General features: G+C 42.3%; 1 protein-coding gene across 2 annotated transcripts in view; it reads left to right on the top strand.

Annotated features, from left to right (window-relative positions):
- Window positions 1-14,024, top strand: part of LOC139418281 (nuclear receptor-interacting protein 1-like) — a 55,757-nt gene that overhangs the window by 5,005 nt on the left and 36,728 nt on the right. The window contains exon 2 of one of the 2 annotated variants that reach the window (XM_071167632.1): window positions 2,868-2,978. The exons of the other annotated variant lie outside the window; for it this stretch is intronic. The gene's annotated coding sequence lies outside the window, so the exon portion shown is untranslated. The remainder of the gene's footprint in view (window positions 1-2,867; window positions 2,979-14,024) is intronic. 2 annotated transcript variants of the gene reach the window in all.

Raw genomic sequence — 14,024 nt, 5'->3', positions numbered from 1 at the left:
TGTCTTCCACAGATCTGACTTCCCCTTTCCCTCCTGAGCAGCCAGTAAAATGTATATCAAGTGTAATATTGGGATGCAAACTCAACATGTAATACATTTAATCTCTATATCTGATGTGGTACAGGTGTATTTTTTTTAAAAAGCCCATAACCATGTGTGTGAGGTGTATACTTTTATTTCAAAGTAAATGTGTTTAGGACTAGCAAGAAACACTCTGTGTGGCCCTGATTTAGCCCACAGCCGTAAAAGGTTAAGCCTCAGATTCTTTTTTTTTTTTTAACATTTAGCTCAACATTAAATTACTTCAGCAATCAATGAGGATAGAGCAGCTTGCTATGGAGCGGGCAAGCTATAGTTGTTTACATGCACGATGGACAGACAACTATAGGGACATTTTGTGGGTGGAAGAGAGGGTGGAGGAGGAGGCATGGCTTGAAGCGCTGGGCATCTTGTTATGACATGCATTATCTGAATTAGGCCCTCAGAATTATACCTACGGACGAAGGAACAACCTCTATGGAGGAACCTTCGATGTCTTTGAACTTCTGAGAGTTGGCTTAACGTTGGCCCAGAGCTAGCTGACTAGCTAACAAGCTTGTGTATGAAGAGTGAAACCAGATTTAAAAACACGTCTTACCTTTTTGTAGTTAATAAATCCAATGTGAAACATGATAACTATAGTATCCTTAAATAGAATTGAAAAAGTGAATCCATTCTTCTCTCCCAAGTGGCGCAGCGGTCTAAGGCACTGCATGTCAGTGCTAGAGGTGTCACTACAGACCCTGGTTTGATCCCGGGCTGTATCACAACCGGCCGTGATCAGGAGTTCCATAGGGCGGTGCACAATTGGCCCAGCGCCGTCCGGGTTAGGGGAGGGTTTGGCCAGGGTAGGCCGTCATTGCAAATAAGAATTTGTTCTTAACTGACTTGCCTAGTTAAATAAAGGTTTTAAAAATAAAAATGTAAAATCTCTCTTCCTAATTTCTGGATTACGCTTGTAACGTCAAAAGGCTAGAGTAGCCTATGCTTCGGAGGGGGAGGGGCAGGTAGCCTACACACGCACAGGCAAAGATTTTAATCTGGCAGGCAGACACTGGAATATGTTTCTGAGTGACAGAGTGAGGGCTTTGCATAGGCGCTTTGTTGCGTTTTTTGTGGGACTGGAAGTCTGGAATGTAAAATAACATTATTAACCGGTCCCCATGCTTTTAAAATGATGGCTCTGTTCCGGAATAGTATAGATCACGTTCACTCTGGTTCTGATTCTGTTCCTCTAAAAATGTTGTTATTTTCCAGGTTTTTGGTTCTGTTCCCAGAACCGGTTCCAATCCCTACTAACAATAGGCCAGATGTTGAATTAGTGATGTAGAAATACAATGTCATGTTGGTCATGCTTTCAACTCATCACACCAACTCTCCTAGGCTATCTACTCCAATCCGGGAGCGGTGTGGAAGGGAGGGATGGAACCAAAGTCAATGGGACTCATTTTGATGATATGGCAGGAGCAGCTAAATGCTTTTTTATTGCTGTGGCTCCTGGAGGCAGGCAGGATGGAATGACGAAATGGAGGGATGAAAGTTGGAGGGAGGCTGGATCAGGCAGGCAGCCCTCTGAGATACTGACTGGTGCTGGCTGTCTGGCTCATCTGTTGGATAACTCTTCCTCTCCCACCTCACCTCCCCATCCCCCCTCCCACCTTACTCCCCTCCCCACCTCAACCCTCCTGCACCCTGGCCTTGGAGCACTGACAGGGCCGCTCAATTATCCACACACATTGATTCTTACCGTTTGCAATTGCTGTAAATGATTTATACTTTGCTGAAATTACTCCCAAAGTGATCCACGGAGACAGGGGAGAGATGCAGGTCAGATACATTAAGCATGTCACCCACATGAAAGCATGGCACCCAATTTCAGAAACAACAGCTGTGGAACCTAACTGTGATGATCAAAAGCAGGGGCAACAAGAGAGAAGAACACAGTTACCTTGTACTGTTACATACACAGGCCAAACATAATGTGCGTGGCCATTGGTCTGTCTTTCCTTACTACTGATGATATTTGGATATAAAGGCCATGTTTTGTTGTAGTCTGAAGAAGCCCAAACCTACAGGCTGATGTGAGTAGACCTGACTGTCTCCTTGGGTTGGTTGGGGTGGTCACAACAAAGGAGCAGAGCAGAGTTGACTTTCCCTCCCTGCTCCTGAAGTTGAGATGGTGGCCTCAGGCTGTGGAGGTGCTGCAGATGGCGTCTCCTACTGTGTGTGTGGCTATTGCAGCACTGCCAGTTGGGCAGGCTAATGCCACTGGCATGGTAGTGTGTGGGTGCACTGTAAATGAAACAGGAAAATACACTCATGAATACAGTAGAATACATTGTTTCTAACTGAAGTAGTTAAAGGCTACGATACATCAAAACATGACTCACATGGCTTTACAAAGTAGATACAACAAATAGGCTACTGGTGTGTGTACAATCAGTTTGAAATCACAATAAGAGGATGAAAATAGGAGACCAATAAATGGCCTTCAGGAAGGAAAGATAATGTTATTGTAAGCAAAGCCACACTGTTCAACAACTTACAGTATGACCTACAATATAACACCATTTGATAATTACGGAATTTGATAATGACTATCCCAAAGTCTTCTAGTTATCTACTTAGTCTTGTGTAGTTACTAGTTAGTTAGCTGTTAGGCTAGTTAGGCTACCTGTTTTTGTCTGTGTCCTGGTCATCAGGGTCAGTCCTGAAGAGCACAGCTAGGAGTTAAAGGTTAAAGGTTAAAGTCCGATTATGATGTCAGAAACACCAGAGGATATTTGCGGACTGGGGAGTGTTACTTAACTGTGTCTTATTTTAACCAGGTTATGTGGAGGGACTGAGAGCAGAGCAGAGCTTAGATCTGGGGGAGAAAGAAGCCGTCCAGGCTAAGTGAAAATGCCACTCATTCCTGACGAGTCCCCGGCCTGGTGAAGGTTAGTGGTTTGTCTTTGTAAGCTGAGGGATTGATGCATGAGCCTGTCTATCGGAGAATTCAAATTCCAAGGCAGGCGCAGTCTCATCACAGCGCTCCCTCCCAGCCAGCCTATCACAAGGGCCCTGTCCTTCCCAACTTCTTAACAGCCTGTCCTTATGGGAACCTTGAAGCAGCCCAAGCAAGGACACAGCGTCTGCTGCAAAAAGCCTGTGCAGAGGGAGGCTTTACGTAACGCTGCCTGCCTGCCTACCCAGCTCACCTCTACTTTAAACATGGGTGTATGTGACTCCCTGACACTATATAGAGGAGCACAGAGTAGCACACGTCCCCCAGGCCCCCAGACTGGCCCCCTGGACAAGGAGGGGACAGAGAGATCCCGGCAACTTAATTATATCTTTCTCTTTTAAAAGCTTTTGTTTGAAAGAAACTTTCCCAGTCAATTAGCTAAAGAGGAATTTTTAGAATGTATTAATAAATGATGGATATATTGCACAGGAAGACAGTAGAGGGAAGGAGGGAGGAGGGCAGGTGAAGGGGTGCATATGCTATACAGTAGGTGCTGTGGCATTGTGACTGGGAGATTTATTTACCTCAAGAAGGGGCACGTTCGGGAGAATGTTTATCGTGTAAAACATTGGCCTTAGAGTAGATAGCTGTAATGCCCCAAGACCAGGAGCACCGACCAGAGAGTTCATAGTGCACAGTGTGGCGGTCAATATTTTGATTATCGTTCGTGTTAACACACGCTCACACGTACACAGACTCACACCCTGTTGTCTTAATCTATGGGCAGACTGAAATCTGAGTCATATGGCTTTCCAAGGGAGTGGAAAAACAGAGCTTGGGCCAAATACAAATGGAGCAGGATCCTGATGACATCACAGTGACTGTGTGTCTGTTTGTGGTAGTAGGATCTGCTAGTTGGGATTTCCCCATTCAGTCAGTCAGTCACTCACTCACTGCTTGTTTTAGACACACATCCTTTATCCTTTTAGTGCTGTAGAAACAATAACCCGATCCCTATTATGTACTGTACTCCCCAACACCTCCACACCACCAACTGTAATTGTATAACTTTTGGGAGATTTGGGGATTTTAGTGATGAGGCGAGCTGTTGCCAGGCAACAGGGCACCTTGTGCGGGTGGCTGTGCTGTGGAGAGTGCACCAAAAAAAATGCTGGGTTAAAAACAACCCAATTTGGGTTATTTGGTCACCTAGCGCTGGGTAAATATTAGACAGAACACACGCTTGGTTATTTTGAGCCAGCCATTTGGGTTGCGTGAATAACCCAACATGTTGGGTTATTTGGATTACCTAAACGCGGGTTATTTAACCATCAGTTGTTTTTTTATTCACTTTCATGCTGGGTTGACTTTTCATGCTTGCTGTTATTTCATGTAATCCATAGGTTCTTTTCAGGAGGCATGGCCTATTAGGGGCGTTGCTTTCACATTACATATTTAATATACAATGAATGACATTATTATGTACATATTGTAACAAATGGTAACTCTCCCAACATTGGGATATGCATAGGCTCTTTTAGATCTCATATACTTGTGTAAGACTCATTAATTCTTAAATGTCTATGTAGTTGACATACTGACATACAGTGTGGAATTGTTTTAAGATGGCCATACAATGGATAATTTAGCTATTTCATTTGGAATTTTAGGACTCCTTTAGGTATAAAACATTAGATTTGAAAAAGTATTTGATAAAATATTGAATTTGACTAATAGACCAGAGAAACGCATTGAATAACAATGGCAAAAAATGGCAAATGGCAAAAAAGAAGAAACAAGGTTTTGCAGTGTTTGTCCTATATCTAGGAGATATAAGAAAGCTTAGGAAATATATACTGTATATCTTTTTTTACACATATTGAACCCTGTTTGGGGTAGGCACAAAACTACCTTCATACTTCCATTCATTATTTTAAACTGGTACTGGTTACCTTCAGACGAGTCCCGTGACACTTGTGGGGGTCATAGAGCAAAACGGAGAACACCATTGTGTTCGTGAGAGTCTCCCCTTTTGATGCTACAGATGTTTTCATAAGTAGACCGATTTTCAGAATGTCTCATGGTCTGACAAACACCGCTCTAGCTCTGCCACCTTTCACCACAAATGCGTAAGTGCGACTTCGGTGGATGCAATGCAAAACTGGGGATTTTTTTATTATGTTACTTAGTGCTTCGGTCAACTCTAGGTGGGGTTAAAGCTACAAAAGTGTCAGTGTTTAACCTTAATATATGATAACAATACAACAGAACAGATTAACCGGAATGACATTTACTCTCATGGATGGCCAAAAATTACTATCTGAACGCCACACCCCTGCTAAGCCACTAGTACAGTTTTCTTATCTGACCCGCTGCATCATATTGCAAGAACACAGCATCAAGAACCCAACCTAGATTTTTTTAAAGAAAACAACCCAACTAAGTGGCCCAATGACTGCAACCCAGCACTTGGGCCATTCAAACAACGCAACATTTTTTGGAGTGTGGTGACTGGAGAGGGGTTTAGGAGAAGAGCTACAGTATAGCCTACCGCACAGATATGCTACTGAGAGATACATGTACAGTGCCTTGCGAAAGTATTCAGCCCCTTTGAACTTTGCGACCTTTTGCCACATTTCAGGCTTCAAACATAAAGATATAAAACTGTATTTTTTTGTGAAGAATCAACAACAAGTGGGACACAATCATGAAGTGGAACGACATTTATTGGATATTTCAAACTTTTTTAACAAATCAAAAACTGAAAAATTGGGCGTGCAAAATTATTCAGCCCCCTTAAGTTAATACTTTGTAGCGCCACCTTTTGCTGCGATTACAGCTGTAAGTCGCTTGGGGTATGTCTCTATCAGTTTTGCACATCGAGAGACTGACATTTTTTCCCATTCCTCCTTGCAAAACAGCTCGAGCTCAGTGAGGTTGGCATTTGTGAACAGCAGTTTTCAGTTCTTTCCACAGATTCTCGATTGGATTCAGGTCTGGACTTTGACTTGGCCATTCTAACACCTGGATATGTTTATTTTTGAACCATTCCATTGTAGATTTTGCTTTATGTTTTGGATCATTGTCTTGTTGGAAGACAAATCTCCGTCCCAGTCTCAGGTCTTTTGCAGACTCCATCAGGTTTTCTTCCAGTATGGTCCTGTATTTGGCTCCATCCATCTTCCCATCAATTTTAACCATCTTCCCTGTCCCTGCTGAAGAAAAGCAGGCCCAAACCATGATGCTGCCACCACCATGTTTGACAGTGGGGATGGTGTGTTCAGCTGTGTTGCTTTTACGCCAAACATAACGTTTTGCATTGTTGCCAAAATGTTCAATTTTGGTTTCATCTGACCAGAGCACCTTCTTCCACATGTTTGGTGTGTCTCCCAGGTGGCTTGTGGCAAACTTTAAACAACACTTTTTATGGATATCTTTAAGAAATGGCTTTCTTCTTGCCACTCTTCCATAAAGGCCAGATTTGTGCAATATACGACTGATTGTTGTCCTATGGACAGTGTCTCCCACCTCAGCTGTAGATCTCTGCAGTTCATCCAGAGTGATCATGGGCCTCTTGGCTGCATCTCTGATCAGTCTTTTCCTTGTATGAGCTGAAAGTTTAGAGGGACGGCCAGGTCTTGGTAGATTTGCAGTGGTCTGATACTCCTTCCATTTCAATATTATCGCTTGCACAGTGCTCCTTGGGATGTTTAAAGCTTGGGAAATCTTTTTGTATCCAAATCCGGCTTGAAACTTCTTCACAACAGTATCTCGGACCTGCCTGGTGTGTTCCTTGTTCTTCATGATGCTCTCTGCGCTTTTAACGGACCTCTGAGACTATCACAGTGCAGGTGCATTTATACGGAGACTTGATTACACACAGGTGGATTGTATTTATCATCATTAGTCATTTAGGTCAACATTGGATCATTCAGAGATCCTCACTGAACTTCTGGAGAGAGTTTGCTGCACTGAAAGTAAAGGGGCTGAATAATTTTGCACGCCCAATTTTTCAGTTTTTGATCTGTTAAAAAAGTTTGAAATAGCCAATAAATGTCGTTCCACTTCATGATTGTGTCCCACTTGTTGTTGATTCTTCACAAAAAAATACAGTTTTATATCTTTATGTTTGAAGCCTGAAATGTGGCAAAAGGTCACAAAGTTCAAGGGGGCCGAATACTTTCGCAAGGCACTGTACGATGATACAAAAACAGGGAGAATTTCAGTTTCCTGGTGTTTAAAAAAAATATCCAAACAGGTTTCTTCACCTACTGACTACAAACCAGTAATTGTGTTTTTACACATTTTGTAGTGATAATTGATAAATTACATATATAACATGTTGCCCATTGCTTTTCAGACAAGAGTTCATATGACATTACAATATTTGGACTGCATAGACTCTCACACACTGATGAATAGCATTCTTTAATTTCACCGGCGTGTCCCCCCCCATCCTGAGCTTTACCTCTGATCTGGGCTTTTACATTTATTAGTAAAGTAGTGATAATAATGTTAAAATACTAATGTCATTGTGGGCATCCTGGTGAGGGGGCTGCCTTGGTAAACAGACAGGGAGAGAGGTGTGGTACACACCCAGGGCTAAGCCTTTCTGCCTGCCCTGTGCAGCGTGAGAGAAAGAGAGGCCATTTGAGAGAGTAGCAAAGATGTCTGTAGGGAGCGCTATGACCTATTACTTAGGGAGAATGGACTGGTGACTAGAAGATTGCTGGCTCATACTCTGCTGTTCTCTGCCCTTGAGTAAAGGCAATTAACCTGGATTTGGCCAGTAAATATCCAGCAGCCATAGAAATTTTAAAAAGATGTGTGAGACTGATAACCATGGAACTGACTTTGAATAAAAGTGTCCACTAAGCAGAGAGATTAATATTGTTAATAGAACCACTGCTGCCTGTGTATTAGTGATCTTCCTTCCTTCCCTCTTCAGGAGCTGTGAATGCAGAGGAGTAGTGTACTGTAGCGCTCCTCCTCCTCTCTCTCCTCTCTCTCCTCTCTTTCTCTCCCCCCTCCCCCTCTCTCTCTCTTTTTCTCCCTCTGGCATTAAGACCTTGACCTGATTGCTGAAGAGGCTTTTTAAGTAACTCTCCAGAAGGAGATCCAATCATGTGACATCCTTCACCGAACCTCACCCCAACCTCCCCTCCCAACATTAACAGTCCTTATGTGACTAAGAGGGGGCAGGGGGTGACTGACTGTAGCATGCAAGCAGAGCATGCAGCTGCAGGGGTTGTCCTATTGGCTAATCACGCCAGTCCAAGGTCAAACAGGTTGGAGGTCAATGTGTCAGAGCCAGGCAGATACATGGCTTCCCCTAGTTTCTACCCCTCGGATGACTCCTGTCATGATCTGAGCAGGAGCAAACAAACAGCAGCCCCACTAGTCCCCCTGAGCCCAGGGGCCTGCATGCTTCATTGTAATGGCAGCCAATGGCAGGTCAGGCAGGATTAGTCATCGTCTCGACTCTCGATCACCGATCCCAGGATGTGTCAGTTTGAAGGTCAGTCTGTGACTAAAGTGATTCATGTCCTCAATGAGCTGGCTGGGGGGATTCATGTTATTGCAGTTGCCTTGAGTCAGTCCTCTTCTCGGCTACAGCAGCAGCAGCTGTCCCACTCATAAAAATGTACCTGCTCCTGCCATACTCCGTCTTTCTTTAATAGAGCTGACTGCTTTTCAGAGTATTTTTAATTGTCATTATAGTGTCCCCCCCCCTGATGTATTTAAGATATGTTCTGCCTAGTGAATGGATCAACCTTATCGCTGTGTTAACACCACATTAACACATCCCAATGAAACTCCATGATTCCCATGAAGTGTGTAATGATTCATTAGGCAGGAATCTCTCACTCTCAGTATTTTGTCTCTCTTTCTCTCACTCTCTGCCTCCTTTCTCCTCTTCCCTTTTCTTTACCTCTTCCCTTTTCTTTACCTCCACATATACAGGCGATGGTTTGAGGTTATTGGACTTTGGATCAAGGGTTGGATTTTTATTTAGAAGTCTTTTTTATGGAATAAGGGAAGCTTTATGAAGAGTTCAAAACAAAACAGAGTTGGCGGAACGTCTGTTTCCTAAGGTAATACTTGAGTTATAACAAATACCTAAGTATTTTTCAGACATACAGAAAGACATTTTAATAGAAGTGTTTACATGTAGGGTTCGCAGGCCATGAGTAACCCTTAGCTTGTATAACCTTGTTTCCCGTCAAGGTTTAGCATTAGCGTTGCACAAACACACAGCAGCTTGTGTAACTGTATTTACATGTCTGGGAATGGGGCTAGCGCTAGAGTAGCTAACAAACTGATGCCAATGTACAGCTTGTGTAACATGCTTTGTATACACGTACACAGACAGGCATGTGCACGCATACACACACACACACACACACACACACACACACACACACACACACACACACATATACACACACACACACATATACACACATATACACACACACACACACACACACACACACACACACACACACACACACACACACACACACACACACACACACACACACCTGTGGTTGTTAGCTAGCACAAGAGAGCAGCCTAACAGTCCTTGTGTCACTGTGTTTACATGTATAGAGATGGAACAGACCGGGCTGAGTCATTCCATTTAATTTCAAAAAGCCATGACACCCACCATCTCAGATTGTTCTGAGATGGTTTTTGTAATTAAAAACAGATAAGATAAGCATTCCAGCAACATTATCTTGTTGAAAGACAATTTGAACTCTGAGAAATGAAACAATTTATAGGATTCATATAATATTCAATAAATAAAGTAGCCAACATCCGATTTTGACCAAACCTCTTCTTGACAATGATTAAGACGTGAGGAATCCAAATAAATGGTCAAATGCCACGCCCGGACCCTCCCAAACCCCAAATCAATTCCACCCCAATGGCCAGTATACAATATCAGTTCTCTATGTTTGTGTGCGCATTCATCTCTTTATTCAGACTCTTTCATGTCTTTTTTGTGAATTTAATGATATTTTTTTCCCTGTCCAGAGAAAAATGTTGTGATCCATTCAATAAACACAACAGACCAGCATATACGTGTGTGGCAATAGAGGGAACAGTGTGTGGCAATAGAGGGAACAGTGTGTGGCAATAGAGGGAACAGTGTGTGGCAATAGAGGGAACAGTGCATCTAGTGGGTAAAACCTGGTACTTTCACATTCATTTATGGGGGACAAGCGACTCCAATGGTTCATTTCTCAGAAAAACCTTTGACCATTTTATTTGGATCTTAAACATTGTTAAGAAGAGATTTGGTTCAAATTTGGACGTTGGGTATTATATTGATTTAATATTATACAAATCTAATAAATTAAAATGGCCAATTTGGGTGCAATCAATGAGTTACATTTTTCACAGTTGAAATGATCTTTCAACAAAATAATGTTGCAGGAATGCTTATCTTATCTGTTTCTAACTACAGAAACCATTTCAGAACAATCTGTGGTGGTGGGTGTCGAAATCCTCTTTCTTGTGCTTTTTTAGGTGGAACGACTTGGTAAAGTGAGAGAGAGATGTGGTTTAGACAACAGCCAGGTCTGTCCATCTCCCTCTCTCTCCCTCTTGCTCTCTTGTCTCGCTCTGTGTAAGACACCTGCTGTTCCATTTAGCAGCGTTGACCTTGGTGGTTATGAGGAGACCAGGCCTGACCTACATACACCCCAAAAAGGTTTAGACTGTTCCACTTACTGGCCTTTCCTAGGAAACCTCACCTCCCCTCAACCCTCACAGGCCCCATGAACACATCTGACACACATTCAACCCACAAGAGAATAAGGCCATGTTCCTCAGTTCTCACCTGCTGATGTTGCACATTCACATTAGTGATACATTTCATGTTTTTTCTTCTGGAGAGGAAGTGTCTTATGTTGTGTTTTTGGCTAGGCCAAGCATAGGGAAAAGTGGAACAGCAGCAGACTTCATGCTGATGACTGTACTCTGAGGCTACCCAACAGGTCTGTGCAGCAGCACAGTAGGTAACCATTAGCATGCAGAGGCTTAGCACTTCTGCTGAAAGTTAAGCACCAGGTCAACCTCCTCTCTCTGCTTTTAAAGTAGGATGTCAGGTAAAGGCTAATGCTATTCAGTATGTATGCAACCACATGGCGTAGCAACCGCGCTGCTGCATCCACCGGTATCACTCTTGTCTCTATATACAGTATGCTTGCCTACTCACTGCATGACACATGGGGCGAGACATAGGCAAAGAGATGCTAACATATAACTAGCTATCCCATCTCTGAGTGGAATCAATAGCTTTGGCAATGTATTGATTAGTGCTTTGTGAAAACAAATGATCACGTTAGCAGAGATAAAACTGAGGGTCCCAATAAGGGACAAGGGGAGTCTGTTGCTGTTGTCACTACTGCTAACTGAGGAACATGGCTAATGCAGGGGAATATTAAAGAACCCAGCCATGACTGAAGATTGAAGAATTACAGTGCCTTCAGAAAGTATTCCACCCCCTTGACTTCTTCCATATTTTGTTGTGTTAAAGCCTGAATGTAAAATGTATTGATTTACATTTTGTGTCACTGGCATACACACAATACCATATAATGTGAAATGTCTTGAGTCAGTAAGTATTCAATCCCTTTGTTATGGCACGCCTAAATAAGTTCAGGAGGTAACATTTGCTTAACAAGTCACATAATACGTTGCATGGACTCACTCTGTGTGCAATAATAGTGTTTAACATGATTTTTGAATGACAACCTCATCTCTGTACCCCACACATACAATTATCTGTAAGGTCTCTCAGTCGAGCAGTGAATTGAAAACACAGATTCAACCACAAAGACCAGGGACGTTTTCCAATGCCTCGCAAAGAAGGTCACCTATTGGTAGATGGGTAATAAAAAAAACAGACATTGAATATCCCTTTGAGCATGGTGAAGTTATTAATGACACTTTGGATGGTGTATCAATACGCCTAGTCACTACACCGATACAGACGTCCTCCCTAACTCAGTTGCCAGAGAGGAAGGAAAATGCTCAGAGATGTCTCAATGAGGCCAATGGGGACTTTAAAACAGTTACAGAGTTTATTAAGGGCTGTGATAGGAGAAAACTGAGGATCGATTTTTTTTATTTCACTAGGCAAGTCAGTTAACCTCTCTGGGATCGTTCGGGACGCTAGCGTCCCACCTCGCCAACAGCCAGTGAAATTGCAGGGCGCCAAATTCAAAACAACAGAAATCTCATAATTAAAATTCCTCAACCATACAAGTATTTTACACCATTTTAAAGATACACTTCTTGTTAATCCAACCACAGTGTCCGATTTAAAAAATGCTTTTTGGCGAAAGCAGAACATGTTAGGTCAGCAACTAGTCACAGAAAGCATCCAGCCATTTTCCAACCAAAGAGAGGTGTCACAAAAAGCAGAAATATAGATCAAATTAATCACTAACCTTTGACGATCTTCATCAGATGACACTCCCAGGACTCAATGTTACACAATACATGTATGTTTTGTTCAATCAAGTTCATATTTATATCGAAAAACCTCAGTTTACATTGGCGCCATGTTCAGAAATGCCTCCAAAACATCCGGAGATATTGCACACAGAGCCACATCAAATAACATAAATACTCATCATAAACTTTGATGAAAGATACATGTTTTACATAGAATTAAAGATAAACTTGTTCAGATTTTGTCAGATTTCAAAAAAGCTTTACGGCAAAATATTAAATCATCTGAGAACAGCGTTCAGCCACAAAAGCAAGCCATACAGTTACCCGCCAAATTGTGGAGTCAACAAAAGTCATAAATAGCATTATACATCTTCACTTACCTTTGCTGATCTTTGTCGGAATGCACTCCCAGGACTCCCACTTCCACAAGAAATGTTTGTTTTGTTCGATTACGTCCATATTTATGTTCAAATACCTTTACGTTTTGTTCGCGTGTTTAGTTCAATATTCCAAAGGCACAATTGGCGAGCGCAAAATCCAGACGAAAAGTCAAAAGTCCATTACAGTTTGTAGAAACATGTCAAACGATGTTTACAATCAATCATTAATTAATTTTTATAATAAATCTTCAATAATATTCCAACCGGACAATAGCGTATTCATTACAGAGGAAAAAGAAGGAATGGCGCGCCCGCGTGACCGCGCTGTGAACAATTGGCCTCAGCCTAGTCCACTTGTTGAAACAGCTCTTATTCGACACCCTTCCACAATAGAAGCCTCAAACAACTTTCTAAAGACTGTTGACATCTGCTGGAAGCATTGGGAAGTGCAATCTGGCCCAATAGACACAGCATATTGGATAGGCAATCACTTAAATGAAACTACAAACCTCAGATTTCCCACTTCCTGGTTGGATTTGTCTCGGGTTTTCGCCTGCCATATGAGTTCTGTTATACACACAGACATCATTCAAACAGTTTTAGAAACTTCAGAGTCTTTTCTATCCAATACTAATAATAATATGCATGTATTAGCATCTGGGACAGAGTAGCAGGCAGTTTACTCTGGGCACCTTATTCATCCAAGCTACTCAATACTGCCCCCCTGTCATCAAGAAGTTAAGAACAATTTCTTATTTACAATGACAGCCTACAGGGGAACAGTGGGTTAACTGCCTTGTTCAGGGGTAGAATGACAGATTTTTAGCTTGTCAGCTCAGGGATTTGATCCAGTACCCTTTCGGTTACTGTCCCAACGCTCTAACCACCTGCCACCCAATGGACTAACAACATTGTAGTTACTCCACAATACTAACCTAACTGACAGTGTGAAAAGAAGAACGCCTGTACAGAATACAAATATTCCAAAGCATGCATCCTGTTTGCAAAAGGCACTAATGTAAAATTTGGCAAAGAAATTAACTTTATGTCCTGAATACAAAGCATTATGTTTGAGGTAAATCCAACACAACACATCACGGAGTACCACTCTTCATATTTTCAAGCATGGTGATGGCTGCATCATGTTATGGGTATGCTTGTCATAGGCAAGGACTAGGGAGTTTTTT

Source organism: Oncorhynchus clarkii, chromosome 10 (assembly GCF_045791955.1).
Source record: "Oncorhynchus clarkii lewisi isolate Uvic-CL-2024 chromosome 10, UVic_Ocla_1.0, whole genome shotgun sequence".
Classification (NCBI taxonomy): domain Eukaryota; kingdom Metazoa; phylum Chordata; class Actinopteri; order Salmoniformes; family Salmonidae; genus Oncorhynchus; species Oncorhynchus clarkii.
The sequence above is the reverse complement of the archived record's forward strand: the minus strand, read 5'-3'. Positions and strand labels throughout refer to the sequence as shown.